The sequence below is a fragment of the Triturus cristatus genome, chromosome 6, assembly GCF_964204655.1.
Source record: "Triturus cristatus chromosome 6, aTriCri1.1, whole genome shotgun sequence".
Lineage (NCBI taxonomy): Eukaryota > Metazoa > Chordata > Amphibia > Caudata > Salamandridae > Triturus > Triturus cristatus.
The window spans coordinates 1671658166-1671678345 of NC_140589.1; positions in this window are offsets into that span (position 1 = coordinate 1671658166).

Here is a 20180-nt window from a genome sequence, read left to right on the forward strand (position 1 = left end):
TCCATAGTAGCAATAGTTTAACTTATATCTGAAACCCTACGCCCCGTCAATAACATGCTGATTAACTAGAAGTGTCTGGGAATTCACCCTGCATTCAGACACCTCACTCCTCATTCTCACCCTTTACTTTCACGCTCACCCTGCACTCACAGCGCAAAGTTATGGTTTTACCGCATTTGCCACAAAATCCATTGTCTGCTGCATAATTTGCAGATTGAAAAATGCAGCAACACATGTTACCTCACAGTGGAAGGTCCTTTCTAAAGGTTGCCTGGTCACCTTTCTGTTGCTTATTGCTATATGTGGGTGTTAATGTGGTACTTATGAGGGGCAATAAAGGCCAAGACAAAGTTAACAAGTGTAAAAATAGCAACATAGTGCAGTAATGCTATCACAAAATATGCAGCATAATTCGCCTTTGCTTGCTGCAGAATTTAGTCAACCATGCTGCATAATTTAGTCTTCTCCTGCCGCATAATTCCAATGGCCCTGTTTATAGTGCTATGAGGTCTCAGCCTGTGGCAGAAAGCACTGTGAATATGTAAGTCATTATTTTAAAACAGTATTTACATACTCTAAGCTAGACTGCTGCAACATGATGCAGTGATTGAGATAAAACAAGTTCTTACAAAACATACTTTTTAGTAATAAGTAATCAAACTGTATCAAATGCAGACATTTTTGTAAGTGTCTCCACTAGTCCAGATCCCAACTGATAACTCCTTTACATTACATCTTAAAAAGAATAGATCTTTGCCACCATAAAGCTTTAAGCAGATCCACTGGAATTATTCAGCAGAAGAGGACAACATTATGCAGCTGGTTTGGCTAAATTATGCAGCAAGAAAAGGTAAATTATGCGGCACTATGCGCCACATTTTGTGGTTAGCATTACTTCATTATTTTGTTATTTTAACTCACGGTAACACTGTCAGGGGAAATATTTCACCTCATTAGTACCAGTGTAGCACCCAAATACAGCAGTAAGCAACTACAAGATTCCCAGTCAATCTTTGCAAAGGGCGTTCCACTGCTCCGGAACACTTTGACACGCTGTAAGTAACTTTTGTTCCGTTTGAGCTAGAATCAAGTTTTTTTGTTGAAATCTGCAGATTATGTAGCAAATGCAGTACACTGATAACTATGTGGAAAGCGCTGCTGCTGCAGAAGCTCATAATTCCATGGTTTCTTAATTAACTTTCTGCACTACCACCCACACTTCAATTTCAGGCAGAGGCATCTCAAAGTCAGTATTAACCATTCAGGGGCAGTTGTTTTGTGAAAACTGAGTCCATGGGGTAGCAGGTAGAAGGCCAGCAGGGTTGCTTTCAGATGCAGAGCCCTAATCCTCTCAATTCCTGGGGGCCTCACAGTAATGGTCTAGGAGACAGAGGAAAGGAGCGAGATTCACATATATTGTCAAAGAGAAGGCCCAGAATAGGGAGCACTGTATGCGGACTCATTTTTATGTTCCGAGCAGGGTTCCATGGTATAGATGTGCGATTCGATACGCTGACCTCCAGGCTTGACAGGATAGGGGAACGACTGGATGGGCACTACACCAGACTCGGTGAGGCGGAACAGAGAATATCAGCCTAGGAAGACCAGACTCAAGACACGGCACAAAGGCTGGAACGGATGGAGAGGCTTCTAAAATCAGTGGCGATAAAGAATGAAGACCTGGAGGCCAGCTCACGTAGAAACAATATCCACATTACGGGCCTTGCAGAGTCCACAAAGATGGGCTGCCCAGAACCCTTTATTGAGAATATGCTGAAGAAACTATTTGGCAGTGAACAACTCTCCAGAAATGTTATGGTTGAGCAGGCGCATCGATCCCTTTGCCCGCGGCCCCCTTCCGGAGGCCCACCACAGTCCATCAAAGAACACCTGCTAAACTACAGGGACCATGATACAATACTTTGCCTGGCCCGGGAGAAATCCCCTGTGCAATACCAGGGGACTGTGCTTTCATTCTACCCTGATCATACTATCGCCGTACAGGAAGCCCGATGAACATTTCTGGAAGCTAAGCGTCAACTTCGTGCGCTGGGTCTCAAATATGTCATGCTCTACCCAGCAAAACTGAGAGTAATGGTGGACGGTAAACCTCGCTTCTTTGAGAATGCCACTGACACCCTGGCTTTTTGCTAGCAACGTCAGGGAGCGACCTGTAGGAGTCCGGCACATTCCTCGGGACATTCCTCCCCGGACAGGCATATGGCCGCTAGCGCAGACCTCTTCACTGCGAATTGAGGACCAAGAAACTTGGTTTTTTTTTTAGCACTTGTCTGTCGACTAAGTTGTCATTATTTTTTTATTTATTTTTCAGAAGGAGTAAACATTTTTTTAAAAAACACACAGAGCTTCAGAGAAAACCGTAATACATTAGATAAACAAACATATGTAAATAAAACACACAGAAAAAAAGGAAAAAAAAAGAAATACAATATTTTGCTAATATTCAAAACCAATACAGTCCTGCTTTAGTCTAATTTAGCATCGGCCCCTAAATTCGATAACATTTCTTTCCAGAGCGGACATCTCTACTCTTGGCTATAGACATCTCCTTTTCAAAAATTTCCCACCATTCATACGCTCTAGGTGGAATTTTGGATATCCATGCGCGGGCAATACAGAGTCTTGCTGTTGCTATGATGATCGATATAGGAGTTCTTAATCCCAAAGCTACATCTGGCTTATAGCCAAGTATCAGTTCTTTATCCATTAAATGTATATTAATTTTTAAACGATTGGTTATTATAAAAGAAACGTCCTTCCAAAAAACAGTCAGACCTGGACAAGTAATAAACATGTGCAAGAAGTCAGCAGCAAGCAGCAACCAATCCGCACTTTACATGTTTACATTTGTCATTCGTATTTATACCATTGAGGTCTATCCATTTAGCTATTCGTTCTGGTGTGTAGTAGGGCATATTCACAGTTTTGAACTGTTACAGCTTTAGATTAATAGAATGTGCCTCAGTATCAAAGCTCTCTAATGATTCTTCTATATCCCCAGGACCTACATCCTGTCTCAGTACCTCGCTCCATTTAGATGCTACTTTAAGACTATCATTCTCCCATATTTGAGAGAATAGTTGGTAAGCCTTACTAATAGTCAATTTTCCCCCTAGGTGTAGGTAAGTCAGTATATCTGATCCCGTAGGATGTCTTCTTTCTCTACGCCCCCATAAACAGTCTCTAATCTGTAAGTATTTATTGAACATATTCCTAGGGATACCAGATGTCTTATGAAGATCTAAAAACGTTCGAAACCCAGTGGCATTATATAAGTGACTGAGTTGGCTGATGCCATATGTATTCCAAGATTCAGCTTGCGTATCATGAAAAATTTCCGGCAGCATCGGATTACCCCATAATGGCATACTGAGATGCATCAAAGGCAAGGTGCACTTAGCTGTGACATCCCGCCAAATATACACTATGTCCCCCAGGGTCTTGAACCGTACTCTTTTAAAATAGTTTGGGTCGTTAATCCTGTACAAGAACATAATACCATCATTACCATCAGCAAGATTATAGCCGCAATGTTGCCTATTAGGAACAAGGAGGTCACAGAGACGCTCTGCAAAGGAGGCCCAAAAGTATAATTTAAAACCAGGTAATTGGAATCCTCCATGTCTCTAGGGTAGTTTTAAAAATTTTGTAGCACATCTCGGTTGTTTATAACTCCATATAAAGCTGCCAATAGCCCCCTCGAGTTTTTTAAAGAAATAGTTTGGGACGCTTAGTGGTATTGCCATAAATAGATACAGGAATTTGGGCAAAACAATCATTTTGATAATATTGCAAAGTCCTATAATACTAATTGGCAGTTTATGCCAATCCTTCATTTTAGAAACCATAGATTTAAGTAAGGAATCATAATTCAATCTTATGGCCTGTCCCAAGTCTGCGGTAATCTGCACTCCTAGATTTGTTGCTGATGTGAGGATCCCAGTTATCGCCCTCTCTGCCTGAAAGTTAAGAATAATCTGGGTCTTGTTGACATTTAGTTTATATCCAGAAAACTCCCCCAATGTTCTAGCTTCAATTTGGATGGCCGCTATAGCCCTGATTGGATCCACAGAAAAAAGGCAATGTCGTCAGCATAAGCCGTCACTCTCAGTTCTTCAGAGCCTAATAAAACTGACGGGATATGTGGGTTAATTAGTAATGATCTTATAAACTGCTCTATATATAAGGCAAATAATAAAGGTGATAAAGGGCACCCTTGCCGAGTACCATTCAATATAAAAAAAGGAGCAGACTGATAATTTAAATAAATTAATTTGGCTGGTGGGCGTATATACAAAGCTCGAATCCAGCCGTAAAAGCGGCCATTAAAATTATATACCGAGAGTATAGCCCAGAACCAGTCCCACATTACGTGATCAAAGGATTTCTCAGCATCAAGCATGATCATCCCTATGTCCTTATTAAATTTAGAGGCAGCATCAAAAGCAACTAGAGCTGTATTCACGTGCGCAGTTGTATCCCTGCCAGTTATAAATCCATGTTGCTGGTCAGAGACTAATTGTTTCATAAAAGGTGCAAGGCGCAGCGCCAATATTTTTTTTTTAAAAATTGCGTCAGCATTTATTAATGAAATCGGGCGATATGACCCACATTCTTCTCTCGGCTCATTCTTTTTCCAAAAGAAGACAATATTTGTCATTTCCCACGAGTTGGGTACCCGTCCTGTTTACACCAATATAGTTCATAATTTGGGACATAATAGGAATTAAGATGGTCTTAAATATCTTTTAAAATTCCACAGGTATTTTATCTTCTCCTGCTGCCTTTCCCGAGGGAAGTGCATCGTGGCGTCAGATATTTCATCAGCTGTAATATCTATATTGAGGTCTTGAGTCTGATCTATTTCAAGTCTATGAATAGTTTCGCTGAATTTACCCTTATCCATATAGTTCACAGGTCTTCAAACTGTGGGGCGCGCCCCCCTGTGGGGACGTGGATGGGTTCCCACGGGGCGCAAAGGCCTCTGCAAGCACATGTAAATGAAGACACCTGGAAGTGCAGCGATGTTTATTTGCAGAATTTCCAGGCTGTCTTCATTTACTCCGAAGCCTTCAGAGTTCCGTGGGCCAGAGGTCAGTGGGTGTGCTGCTAAGGGGCTCGGCTGGGCAGTGCCTGGAGTCTTATTAAGACTCCAGCACGCCCCGGTTTTTCACAGGTCTTTAAAGACCATTTGCATACCTTTGGAAACTGGTTACTGAGGCTGTTTTTTTTCTTTTTCCAGTACCCTCTGGGCCCCCGACTCTGCATATTCCTTACATTTGTATTTTAAATATACCTCTGTAGTGTGAAAATGCATTTCATGAAAAAGAATATAAAAAAGGGTTGCCAATAGAAAAAATGCCAGCCATGTATGTTTAAAGAGCCCGCAAAGACCTTGCTTTGACACTAAATAGGGTCTTAAATAAAAAAGTATGTATTCATTTGTAATTTGACTTTCTGTCTGTTCCTTTTATTTTCAGTCATGAAACATTCAGGCAGCCCTAGAACACATTTAAAAGTGCTTTATATTTGCTTTTCGAAGTACGCACAGATAAGTGCTGAGAATAGGGCATTAGGTGACTGTTTATGTTTTGTACCGTCTGCAAAATCAAAATAATGAGCTGGCAACCCTAATCATAAGACTGGAAGTTTGTTGCAGGATCAGCACATTATTTATTTCCTTCACCCTCGATTCCCTGATTAGTTCCATAGTAGCAATAGTTTAACTTATATCTGAAACCCTACGCCCCGTCAATAACATGCTGATTAACTAGAAGTGTCTGGGAATTCACCCTGCATTCAGACACCTCACTCCTCATTCTCACCCTTTACTTTCACCCTCACCCTGCACTCACAGCGCATAGTTATGGTTTTACCGCATTTGCCACAAAATCCATTGTCTGCTGCATAATTTGCAGATTGAAAAATGCAGCAACACATGTTACCTCACAGTGGAAGGTCCTTTCTAAAGGTTGCCTGGTCACCTTTCTGTTGCTTATTGCTATATGTGGGTGTTAATGTGGTACTTATGAGGGGCAATAAAGGCCAAGACAAAGTTAACAAGTGTAAAAATAGCAACATAGTGCAGTAATGCTATCACAAAATATGCAGCATAATTCGCCTTTGCTTGCTGCAGAATTTAGTCAACCATGCTGCATAATTTAGTCTTCTCCTGCCGCATAATTCCAATGGCCCTGTTTATAGTGCTATGAGGTCTCAGCCTGTGGCAGAAAGCACTGTGAATATGTAAGTCATTATTTTAAAACAGTATTTACATACTCTAAGCTAGACTGCTGCAACATGATGCAGTGATTGAGATAAAACAAGTTCTTACAAAACATACTTTTTAGTAATAAGTAATCAAACTGTATCAAATGCAGACATTTTTGTAAGTGTCTCCACTAGTCCAGATCCCAACTGATAACTCCTTTACATTACATCTTAAAAAGAATAGATCTTTGCCACCATAAAGCTTTAAGCAGATCCACTGGAATTATTCAGCAGAAGAGGACAACATTATGCGGCTGGTTTGGCTAAATTATGCAGCAAGTAAAGGTAAATTATGCGGCACTATGCGCCACATTTTGTGGTTAGCATTACTTCATTATTTTGTCATTTTAACTCACGGTAACACTGTCAGGGGAAATATTTCACCTCATTAGTACCAGTGTAGCACCCAAATACAGCAGTAAGCAACTACAAGATTCCCAGTCAATCTTTGCAAAGGGCGTTCCACTGCTCCGGAACACTTTGACACGCTGTAAGTAACTTTTGTTCCGTTTGAGCTAGAATCAAGTTTTTTTGTTGAAATCTGCAGATTATGTAGCAAATGCAGTACACTGATAACTATGTGGAAAGCGCTGCTGCTGCAGAAGCTCCTAATTCCATGGTTTCTTAATTAACTTTCTGCACTACCACCCACACTTCAATTTCAGGCAGAGGCATCTCAAAGTCAGTATTAACCATTCAGGGGCAGTTGTTTTGTGAAAACTGAGTCCATGGGGTAGCAGGTAGAAGGCCAGCAGGGTTGCTTTCAGATGCAGAGCCCTAATCCTCTCAATTCCTGGGGGCCTCACAGTAATGGTCTAGGAGACAGAGGAAAGGAGCGAGATTCACATATATTGTCAAAGAGAAGGCCCAGAATAGGGAGCACTGTATGCGGACTCATTTTTATGTTCCGAGCAGGGTTCCATGGTATAGATGTGCGATTCGATACTCTGACCTCCAGGCTTGACAGGATAGGGGAACGACTGGATGGGCAGTACACCAGACTCGATGAGGCGGAACAGAGAATATTAGCCTAGGAAGACCAGACTCAAGACACGGCACAAAGGCTGGAACGGATGGAGAGGCTTCTAAAATCAGTGGCGATAAAGAATGAAGACCTGGAGGCCAGATCACGTAGAAACAATATCCACATTACGGGCCTTGCAGAGTCCACAAAGATGGGCAGCCCAGAACCCTTTATTGAGAATATGCTGAAGAAACTATTTGGCAGTGAACAACTCTCCAGAAATGTTATGGTTGAGCAGGCGCATCGATCCCTTTGCCCGCGGCCCCCTTCCGGAGGCCCACCACAGTCCATCAAAGAACACCTGCTAAACTACAGGGACCATGATACAATACTTTGCCTGGCCCGGGAGAAATCCCCTGTGCAATACCAGGGGACTGTGCTTTCATTCTACCCTGATCATACTATCGCCGTACAGGAAGCCCGATGAACATTTCTGGAAGCTAAGCGTCAACTTCGTGCGCTGGGTCTCAAATATGTCATGCTCTACCCAGCAAAACTGAGAGTAATGGTGGACGGTAAACCTCGCTTCTTTGAGAATGCCACTGACACCCTGGCTTTTTGCTAGCAACGTCAGGGAGCGACCTGTAGGAGTCCGGCACATTCCTCGGGACATTCCTCCCCAGACAGGCATATGGCCGCTAGCGCAGACCTCTTCACTGCGAATTGAGGACCAAGAAACTTAGTTTTTTTTTAGCACTTGTCTGTCGACTAAGTTGTCATTATTTTTTTATTTATTTTTCAGAAGGAGTAAACATTTTTTTTAAAAACACACAGAGCTTCAGAGAAAACCGTAATACATTAGATAAACAAACATATGTAAGAAAAACACACAGAAAAAAAGGAAAAAAAAAGAAATACAATATTTTGCTAATATTCAAAACCAATACAGTCCTGCTTTAGTCTAATTTAGCATCGGCCCCTAAATTCGATAACATTTCTTTCCAGAGCGGACATCTCTACTCTTGGCTATAGACATCTCCCTTTCAAAAATTTCCCACCATTCATACGCTCTAGGTGGAATTTTGGATATCGATGCGCGGGCAATACAGAGTCTTGCTGTTGCTATGATGATCGATATAGGAGTTCTTAATCCCAAAGCTACATCTGGCTTATAGCCAAGTATCAGTTCTTTATCCATTAAATGTATATTAATTTTTAAACGATTGGTTATTATAAAAGAAACGTCCTTCCAAAAAACAGTCAGACCTGGACAAGTAATAAACATGTGCAAGAAGTCAGCAGCAAGCAGCAACCAATCCGCACTTTACATGTTTACATTTGTCATTCGTATTTATACCATTGGGGTCTATCCATTTAGCTATTCGTTCTGGTGTGTAGTAGGGCATATTCACAGTTTTGAACTGTTACAGCTTTAGATTAATAGAATGTGCCTCAGTATCAAAGCTCTCTAATGATTCTTCTATATCCCCAGGACCTACATCCTGTCTCAGTACCTCGCTCCATTTAGATGCTACTTTAAGACTATCATTCTCCCATATTTGAGAGAATAGTTGGTAAGCCTTACTAATAGTCAATTTTCCCCCTAGGTGTAGGTAAGTCAGTATATCTGATCCCGTAGGATGTCTTCTTTCTCTACGCCCCCATAAACAGTCTCTAATCTGTAAGTATTTATTGAACATATTCCTAGAAATACCAGATGTCTTATGAAGATCTAAAAACGTTCGAAACCCAGTGGCATTATATAAGTGACTGAGTTGGCTGATGCCATATGTATTCCAAGATTCAGCTTGCGTATCATGAAAAATTTCCGGCAGCATCGGATTACCCCATAATGGCATACTGAGATGCATCAAAGGCAAGGTGCACTTAGCTGTGACATCCCGCCAAATATACACTATGTCCCCCAGGGTCTTGAACCGTACTCTTTTAAAATAGTTTGGGTCGTTAATCCTGTACAAGAACATAATACCATCATTACCATCAGCAAGATTATAGCCGCAATGTTGCCTATTAGGAACAAGGAGGTCACAGAGACGCTCTGCAAAGGAGGCCCAAAAGTATAATTTAAAACCAGGTAATTGGAATCCTCCATGTCTCTAGGGTAGTTTTAACATTTTTGTAGCACATCTCGGTTGTTTATAACTCCATATAAAGCTGCCAATAGCCCCCTCGAGTTTTTTAAAGAAATAGTTTGGGACGCTTAGTGGTATTGCCATAAATAGATACAGGAATTTGGGCAAAACAATCATTTTGATAATATTGCAAAGTCCTATAATACTAATTGGCAGTTTATGCCAATCCTTCATTTTAGAAACCATAGATTTAAGTAAGGAATCATAATTCAATCTTATGACCTGTCCCAAGTCTGCGGTAATCTGCACTCCTAGATTTGTTGCTGATGTGAGGATCCCAGTTATCGCCCTCTCTGCCTGAAAGTTAAGAATAATCTGGGTCTTGTTGACATTTAGTTTATATCCAGAAAACTCCCCCAATGTTCTAGCTTCAATTTGGATGGCCGCTATAGCCCTGATTGGATCCACAGAAAAAAGGCAATGTCGTCAGCATAAGCCGTCACTCTCAGTTCTTCAGAGCCTAATAAAACTGACGGGATATGTGGGTTAATTAGTAATGATCTTATAAACTGCTCTATATATAAGGCAAATAATAAAGGTGATAAAGGGCACCCTTGCCGAGTACCATTCAATATAAAAAAAGGAGCAGACTGATAATTTAAATAAATTAATTTGGCTGGTGGGCGTATATACAAAGCTCGAATCCAGCCGTAAAAGCGGCCATTAAAATTATATACCGAGAGTATAGCCCAGAACCAGTCCCACATTACGTGATCAAAGGATTTCTCAGCATCAAGCATGATCATCCCTGTGTCCTTATTAAATTTAGAGGCAGCATCAAAAGCAACTAGAGCTGTATTCACGTGCGCAGTTGTATCCCTGCCAGTTATAAATCCATGTTGCTGGTCAGAGACTAATTGTTTCATAAAAGGTGCAAGGCGCATTGCCAATATTTTTTCTAAAAAAATTGCGTCAGCATTTATTAATGAAATCGGGCGATATGACCCACATTCTTCTCTCGGCTCATTCTTTTTCCAAAAGAAGACAATATTTGTCATTTCCCACGAGTTGGGTACCCGTCCTGTTTACACCAATATAGTTCATAATTTGGGACATAATAGGAATTAAGATGGTCTTAAATATCTTTTAAAATTCCACAGGTATTTTATCTTCTCCTGCTGCCTTTCCCGAGGGAAGTGCATCGTGGCGTCAGATATTTCATCAGCTGTAATATCTATATTGAGGTCTTGAGTCTGATCTATTTCAAGTCTATGAATAGTTTCGCTGAATTTACCCTTATCCATATAGTTCACAGGTCTTCAAACTGTGGGGCGCGCCCCCCTGGGGGGACGTGGATGGGTTCCCACGGGGCGCAAAGGCCTCTGCAAGCACATGTAAATGAAGACACCTGGAAGTGCAGCGATGTTTATTTGCAGAATTTCCAGGCTGTCTTCATTTACTCCGAAGCCTTCAGAGTTCCGTGGGCCAGAGGTCAGTGGGTGTGCTGCTAAGGGGCTCGGCTGGGCAGTGCCTGGAGTCTTATTAAGACTCCAGCACGCCCCGGTTTTTCACAGGTCTTTAAGGACCATTTGCATACCTTTGGAAACTGGTTACTGAGGCTGTTTTTTTTCTTTTTCCAGTACCCTCTGGGCCCCCGACTCTGCATATTCCTTACATTTGTATTTTAAATATACCTCTGTAGTGTGAAAATGCATTTCATGAAAAAGAATATAAAAAAGGGTTGCCAATAGAAAAAATGCCAGCCATGTATGTTTAAAGAGCCCGCAAAGACCTTGCTTTGACACTAAATAGGGTCTTAAATAAAAAAGTATGTATTCATTTGTAATTTGACTTTCTGTCTGTTCCTTTTATTTTCAGTCATGAAACATTCAGGCAGCCCTAGAACACATTTAAAAGTGCTTTATATTTGCTTTTCGAAGTACGCACAGATAAGTGCTGAGAATAGGGCATTAGGTGACTGTTTATGTTTTGTACCGTCTGCAAAATCAAAATAATGAGCTGGCAACCCTAATCATAAGACTGGAAGTTTGTTGCAGGATCAGCACATTATTTATTTCCTTCACCCTCGATTCCCTGATTAATTCCATAGTAGCAATAGTTTAACTTATATCTGAAACCCTACGCCCCGTCAATAACATGCTGATTAACTAGAAGTGTCTGGGAATTCACCCTGCATTCAGACACCTCACTCCTCATTCTCACCCTTTACTTTCACACTCACCCTGCACTCACAGCGCATAGTTATGGTTTTACCGCATTTGCCACAAAATCCATTGTCTGCTGCATAATTTGCAGATTGAAAAATGCAGCAACACATGTTACCTCACAGTGGAAGGTCCTTTCTAAAGGTTGCCTGGTCACCTTTCTGTTGCTTATTGCTATATGTGGGTGTTAATGTGGTACTTATGAGGGGCAATAAAGGCCAAGACAAAGTTAACAAGTGTAAAAATAGCAACATAGTGCAGTAATGCTATCACAAAATATGCAGCATAATTCGCCTTTGCTTGCTGCAGAATTTAGTCAACCATGCTGCATAATTTAGTCTTCTCCTGCCGCATAATTCCAATGGCCCTGTTTATAGTGCTATGAGGTCTCAGCCTGTGGCAGAAAGCACTGTGAATATGTAAGTCATTATTTTAAAACAGTATTTACATACTCTAAGCTAGACTGCTGCAACATGATGCAGTGATTGAGATAAAACAAGTTCTTACAAAACATACTTTTTAGTAATAAGTAATCAAACTGTATCAAATGCAGACATTTTTGTAAGTGTCTCCACTAGTCCAGATCCCAACTGATAACTCCTTTACATTACATCTTAAAAAGAATAGATCTTTGCCACCATAAAGCTTTAAGCAGATCCACTGGAATTATTCAGCAGAAGAGGACAACATTATGCGGCTGGTTTGGCTAAATTATGCAGCAAGAAAAGGTAAATTATGCGGCACTATGCGCCACATTTTGTGGTTAGCATTACTTCATTATTTTGTCATTTTAACTCACGGTAACACTGTCAGGGGAAATATTTCACCTCATTAGTACCAGTGTAGCACCCAAATACAGCAGTAAGCAACTACAAGATTCCCAGTCAATCTTTGCAAAGGGCGTTCCACTGCTCCGGAACACTTTGACACGCTGTAAGTAACTTTTGTTCCGTTTGAGCTAGAATCAAGTTTTTTTGTTGAAATCTGCAGATTATGTAGCAAATGCAGTACACTGATAACTATGTGGAAAGCGCTGCTGCTGCAGAAGCTCCTAATTCCATGGTTTCTTAATTAACTTTCTGCACTACCACCCATACTTCAATTTCAGGCAGAGGCATCTCAAAGTCAGTATTAACCATTCAGGGGCAGTTGTTTTGTGAAAACTGAGTCCATGGGGTAGCAGGTAGAAGGCCAGCAGGGTTGCTTTCAGATGCAGAGCCCTAATCCTCTCAATTCCTGGGGGCCTCACAGTAATGGTCTAGGAGACAGAGGAAAGGAGCGAGATTCACATATATTGTCAAAGAGAAGGCCCAGAATAGGGAGCACTGTATGCGGACTCATTTTTATGTTTACAAATGGCCAGAGACCGCTTCTTCAGAGAGATACCCCAAAGAAGGGGAAAATATAAGTGTTTTTGTTTTTTTAAAAGGGACATTCATTAGTGAAGCTGGTACTGCTGTCAAGTGTGTAAGTGGCCACTGCTGGTTATCATAAAGGAGCAGATGCAGCAGGACCGGGGCCCAGGGATTTGGGGGGCCCACTGTATCACAATTATGACTGTCTACCTTAAAAAAACGGGGCATCAGAGCTTATTGTCCTTTCAAGCATTAGTACAGAGGTGATGATCCATCATGGAGGGGATGAGGTAAAAAAGGCAACGGAGATAGCCTGCTACACATAACTGCAGTTATCATTAGTGCAGCAGGTATAGTTGCATTGGGGTCAAAGAGTGTGAGGGGCTCACAGCACCCCAATTATGGGGAGCAGTTTGTTTGGGATATCTGTTTTTGTTTGATGCATTTGCTGTTTTATAATTCTCATATTTGGTGCAGTTCATAAGCTATAGAAAAAGTATTCCTGAAATCATCTCATAAGCCCCACTCCCTGCACGCAGCCATGTCCCTCTCGCTCGCCCAATCCTTGTCATAGAGATTTGGAGGGGGACCTGACTTCAAAACATTTTGCTTAGGGGGCTCAGAGTAAAATATTTGAAGACCTCTGATATAGTTAGTAAATTTCCTTTCATCATACACATTAGGATTGCTATATAATGTCTGATAAAAGCCTGAAAATTGTTCTAATATCTCTTCAGAGTGTGTATGAAAAAAACAAAAAAGAGGCAGAGCATTCGTTGTCCAATAAAAAATTGTTAATACTCTACTTCATAAGGGCTTGGTACTCTATGTCCGTCAGCAGATAGCGAGGAAAAGAGAATTGACATGTTTGTTTGTTACATGAATTAGACATATGTGTCAGCATCAAAGGATTGTGGTCTGAAACTATCTTAGGACAGACTTCACATTTAACTATATTAGGGATAGAATTATTAACAAATATCATATCAATTCTTGAATACTGTCGGTGTGTTATGCTATAATAGGTGTAACCAGGTACTAGAGGATGCATTGAACGCCATGTGTCTTTCAGATCATGCAATCGAGCCATTTCCACAATAGCAGCCCTGACCTTCCTCATTCTAGTTGAAGCCCCTTGGTTAGTTGAATCTATATGCGAATTCATAGTGCAATTAAAATCACCCATAATTATTAAATCCCCCTGCCACTCAAAAAGGTCCAAAGATAGTGACTCAAAAATAGATGGATCGTCCAAATTTGGACCATAAAGAGCACAAAGTACAAACTTATGGCCATTAATGAGCAACTGCACAATTATCCATCTGCTTCGATTATCATAAGAGGTTCTGAGCAAAGTATAGTCAAGCCGTTTAGCGACTAACATAGCAAAACCTCTAATAGAGACCATCTGCAAAGTACAAGCAACTGTCTTATAACCCAGTTGTTTAAACAAGTGTCTGTCCTTGTATGCCAGATGTTTTTCGACCAGAGCAACAACATGAGGTTTATAATTCTGAAGTTCTGCCCGTACCATCTGTAGTTTGCTCACTGAATTTAATCCAGCGACATTCCAACACAGATACCTGATTATCCCCAATTGTAAATCAATCTGCCCGTTATCTTTAAGATTAATCTTAAGCAAACAAGGAAACTTTGCGGCCAGGAGTTTATACACTTCTAAGCTATGCATACCAGCAGTACTGTGACTGTAAGCAGTGGAGCTCAGATCGAAAATTGTAACAATGATTACTCCTTCTGGCATTTTTGTATAGAGTCCTAAAGTCCATTCAGTGGCCTTAAACAAACAAATAATTATTTCAACCATTATTTGATAAAATCCTAAACTATACATATTACCAATACTATAGCTATAAGCAGTGAAGCTCAAATCAAAAGTTGTTCCACTGTTTACTCCTTTTGACATTTTTAACTTAACCCCTTCTTCCCAAACCACCCAGAGCCACACCCAAACCTTCCCCACCCAACCCCACCCCATCCTGTATCCTAGAGAAGGAACCACCCTAACCAGGCTGTTGATGGACCTGAAAGCCATTGAGAGCTTTTGCACCCACGAGAGCTACCCGCTGCATGTTATCATTGGCCCTATCATAGGCATAGAAAGACCCCAGAAAAAGCAGCCGTTCAGAAGCATATTATCATATACTATAGTCATCGAGGCTGTCATAAATATAATCATACATATTGTCATGTAAATCATTTTGCCTGTTTAACAATAATCTCCTATCCACATAAATCAGTGATCTATGGGGAGAAGAAACAGGCAGTGAGCAAAATCTGGCAGAGCCAGAGAGAGTGCTAAGAAAAAATAGAGGATAAGAAAAAAGAAAAGGATTGAGATCGCCAGAGAAGGGCCATCTAAATATATACTCATATTTTAAGAGGCCGGCTTCTACACGGACTTCCAAGAATTGAGAGTTTGCTGGGCCTCAGTAACTGTATGGAACATCCAAGTGTGTCCGCCACGTATAACTTTAAGCCTTGCTGGCTCTTAAAGAAACACTTCTGCACCAGCTACCTTCATAGGGTCGATCAATTAGCGTAGATTCCAGCGTCGTTCTATTGTTTCCTTACAAAGGTCTGACCTCACCGAAAATTCAAATTAATTAATCATGCCTGGGCGAGCTCGGAAAAAAGACAGCTTGTCTAAGCAAAAAATTCCCAAAATAAATGATCAAAGTCCTGGGATGTTGTCTACTTGCTCGTGCATCTTGACTCAAAAACAAAGGAAGTCTGTGGGCCCGTTGGATCTGGGAATCTCAGTACCAATCAGAAAGATCTGGAAATGACTTCTGAAATATTTGGACAATATAGGCCTGAGGGTCAGCCCCCTCTTTTTCCTCAGGAATACCAAAAAGTTGTAGATTATTCCTATGTTGTCTATTTTCAAGATCTTCAACCTTGTTTTTAAGAAATAAAAGCTGGGTTTCGTGTACTTCAATTGTATTTGCTGTTGCTGCCACTGTATCTTCAGTGTTCGACAGATGCTGTTGTAGCTCTGTTATTTCATGTGTGAGATCAGCTACCTTAGCTGAAACCTCTGACAAACCCTATTGTATCAAGCAACTATCCATTCTAGCTTGGTTAAAACGCTTTGGATCTCAGCTCTTTGTTCGTGAAGCACTTGGAGAATAATGGATAAGGAAGGCTCCCTCTTTCATAGAAGTAGCAGAGGTTACTGGAGAAGAAGATTCTATTTCCAAAATCAAACTGGAGGGAGAAAGAAGAGGCTCTGATCCACTCAGCTTCCTTTTCTCAAGTATCACAAATATCAAATGGAGAGTGGATCACTAGTCCCAAAAGTACCAGGGTATGCAAAGACAGTACTGAGTACTGTTAAGAAACCCTCAATCACGTATTACAGAGATCGAATTAAGCGGTATATTTTCGTTCTCCGCTTCGTTGTAATCAACGTGACAGCATCATCATTGGGTTAATGCAATGCTTCCTCCACCCAGAGGTTGTTCCACTGGTTGTTTCAGTAGTGATCGTAGAAATAAAAAATGTGTGAGTTTTTAGTGAGGTGACGTGTGGTGAACAAAAAATTGAAATGGTTAAAAATCTCGTAGAGCCAGCAAAATGTCTTTACTTACACTGGGTTCAAGATGGTTTTAATAGTTCTTCGGTGTGCACTCAAAGACTAGTTACGGTCTAGTGCACTATAAAAAGTGTCCATAAAAAAGGTCGACATGTTTCAGCCCTATTCAATGCCCCGAAGGGTCAAGTGAGCTTTCTTCAGGACCTAACTGAGTGAAGGAGACCCTAGTATTCAAGGGGTCTCCAGTGAAAAAGAAGAAGGGATGAGACGTTTATAATCCCACGTATGTCTGTTCAATTTGAACCTATATTCATCATTCAGAAAAAAGTAGGGAGGGGTAGGGAGGAAGGGTAGAGGGAAATAACAGAAAACAGGTCATGTTAGATCTGTAAAAAGTACTAAATAAAATGCAAACAATGCTCGTTGCGTCAAATATTGTAACAACTAAAAAATGGCAATTTTTCAGAGTTGAGTGGCCTTGAATCGAAAACCACTGTTTATGGCAAAATTCGTCCCTTCTTCCAGCAAGGAATAGACGACACACTATCCATTTTGTCATATGTTTAAAAAGTAACTCCTAAGGAGTAAGGTGAAAAAACAAGCACCGGAGTGCATGTGCTGTTAACCCCGTAGTATTGTTTCTAAGACAAAGGCAGACAGGTTATTATACCAAGACCACACGAAATCAACATCTCTTTTTGTACATGTTGCTTAATGAACTTCTTTTCTTATATAAAAGCTTGTTGGAAGCCCCAGGCCACGGCAAGTACTCCATATAAATAAATAAATAAATAGTCAAATACAGCATCAATTGAGAAGCGCGTTAAGTTAGCATACATGTGTTCTGTTACTCATGATAGGTCAGAGTGATAAGTTGGGCATACGGTAATACCCATTTAGGAAACATAGCGGGGACAAGGAAATCAATTTGAGAGGTAAACCAGCGCATGTTTGGACTTCGTGTGTTAAAACGCATGGTGTATTGGTCGTGCCCGTAAAAGACTTAGTGTCAAATCCGGTAAAGTAATTGGAGCTAAGCTGCCAAAAGTTATGCATTGAGAGGCCAAAAGAGGGAAAACGCGCATTATGTAGGAAATCAAGGCATGCACGGGAAGGAATCATAATTACGGTCATACCTGTTGTCCCGTATTGTGGGCTACAGCGGGTGCTTAAGGAGGTCGCTCACGCTCTTTTAAGTGAAAAAGGGGGAGAAAAGGGATACATGAAAAGTGTTTTGGCAAAATACGTTACGGTTTGAAGTGTGGCCTCTTCCTCCTCTTACCTCTTCGGCGTGGGTACGTGACCAGTGCTGACTCTGCCTTCTTTGACCCGGTAATACTACGGGTAGCTGTGTAGCAAGGTTTATAAAGGAAACAAAGAGGGCATAGAGAGAGAAAACGGACTTATGGTGGGTCACCGTCTGTCCAGAGGGGAGGAGTGTATCAACCCAAGTGTGTCTCGTTTCCTGAGCAAAGTGATGTTATAAAATAAAGTTTCATTGGCACAATCATTTCTTGATATTTAGTCATAAATAGGGAGAAAAATCAGAGGTATATGTACGTTATCCTAAACAGCAAAAGAGAACGACACAAATTAGAATTGGGCATTCCTGAAGGTTCAAGGTCACTCTCTACTCAGAAGAGGAACAAGAAAGATATATCTACACTGGTGTGTTTTGTTTCCAACACAAAATAGTGTTGTGAATGAGGTGTCATAAGCCCAGTTGTTTCATAGTGCTTCGTCACAAAGTGGAAGGGCAGAGACATTGATACGTTAGTCAGAGCAACGGGATAAAACATTGCAAATTCAAGTTTGTTAAAAACACTGCGAATTAAAGATTATTAAAAGAGTTTTGCAGTGTTTCATCATGAAAAAGAGAGGGAGAGGCAGATGTATTCTGTACGTTAGTCTCAGCAGCAAGATGGAATATTAAAAATTCAAGATTTGTTAAAGAACACTGCGAATTTACAATTGTTCGAAAACAATGGATGCCCAACAAAGAAGAGAATATCTAGCATGTATAACTTCCATCCATTTCAAATTGATGAATATCAATAAAGTTACATTGATATAGTTTTACTGAGAGAGGGACAAAACATAATATGTTAATCCAATTAATTCTTGATACTGAGCCATGGTATATTATCATTCAGTCCTTGTATATGTGTCTGAAGACGATAGACCCATCTTTGTTCTTTTTCGAACAGTATTTTTTCAGCATTGTTGTTCTTGACGGTTAGGGTCTCTAAAATAACCCATTGTAGGTCATTGACAGTATGTCCTCTCTCCAAAACGTGGGTGCTCATCTTGGTAGTGCTCTTCTTGCACTTGACTTTGCTCCTGTGCTCACAAAGTCTCTGCTTGACTTTGCGACACGTCATTTCGATATAGCGTAAACCACAAGGACAGGTAATCATGTAGATGACATGAGTAGTGTTGCAGTTGGTGTGAGATCTGATTGTCCATTTTAAATTAGGTGACAGTTGCAATGTCTTAGTCGCCGTTGTTAGGTGACAAACGTAACAAGAACCACATGGAAAATGTCCAGTTATTGGTGTGTTATTCCAGAGTCCATGTGGAGCCCTAATGGCGGGTTTTCCTGGTGGTCTTGTGTGTACTAGTAAGTCTTCGAAATTCCTGGTTCTTTTGTTTGAGAACCTAGGTTTTGGCCATTTGAGGGATCCAGAGGTAAGGATTCTCCAGTTCTTGTTAATGATTTTTTTGACGTCATTTGATACTGTACTATAGGTACTCACGCAGGTAACCAGGTCTGCTGTTGGTTCCTTAACTGTGGTGTCAAGGAGGTTGTCTCGTTGTTGGTTTCTTGCCCTCTTTTGGCATCTTTTGATGGTATTGGCAGGATAGTCTCTGGTTTGAAGTTTTTCGCTGAGCTCCTTCCCTTGAATTTTGTAGTATTGAATGTTACTACAGTTTCGTCTCAGCCTCAGGAACTGCCCGTAGGGGAGGTTCTCTCTCATCGGGCGCGGATGGAAACTTTTATATGACAGAAGGCTATTTTTGGCAGTGGGTTTGAAGTAAGTTTTTGTCTGTATTCTGTCATTTTCAATAAAGATTGTGACGTCCAGAAAATTCAATTTATTGGGGCTTGCTGTGTACGTAAACTTCAACCACTTGTCTCTGGTGTTCAGCCATTGATGGAATTCAGTCAGATTTTCCCTATTACCTTCCCATATTAGAAGGACGTCGTCGATATAGCGTTTCCAGAAGACGATGCGACTCAGGAAAGGATTGGAAGTATCATGAATGTGGTTAGCCTCAAAATCACTGACATAGAGCCCTGCTACGCTCGGCGCAAAGGTGCTCCCCATGGAAGTACCATGACACTGTTTGTACATCGTTTTATTGTACTCGAAGTGATTCTCAGTAAGTGCTAACCTGCAAAATTTGAGAATTAAATGTCTCGGTGTTCTGTAATCCCATTGCTGGTTGAACAGTAACGTCTCTAAAGTTTCAAGAGTTTTTTGTTGTGGAAGGCTGGTGTACAAACTTTCAACGTCTAGACCAACTAGTAACATAGTATCTTCTGAATAGTGTTGGTCTTGAAGGAGATTCAGAAGGTCTTTGGTATCTTTCAGGTAGGTAGGGGTCTGTTGTACTAGTGGTCTCAATTAGTGGTCAGCAAATTTTGATAAAGGTTCTAGGAGAGAACCTATCCCAGAGACAATCAGGCGTCCA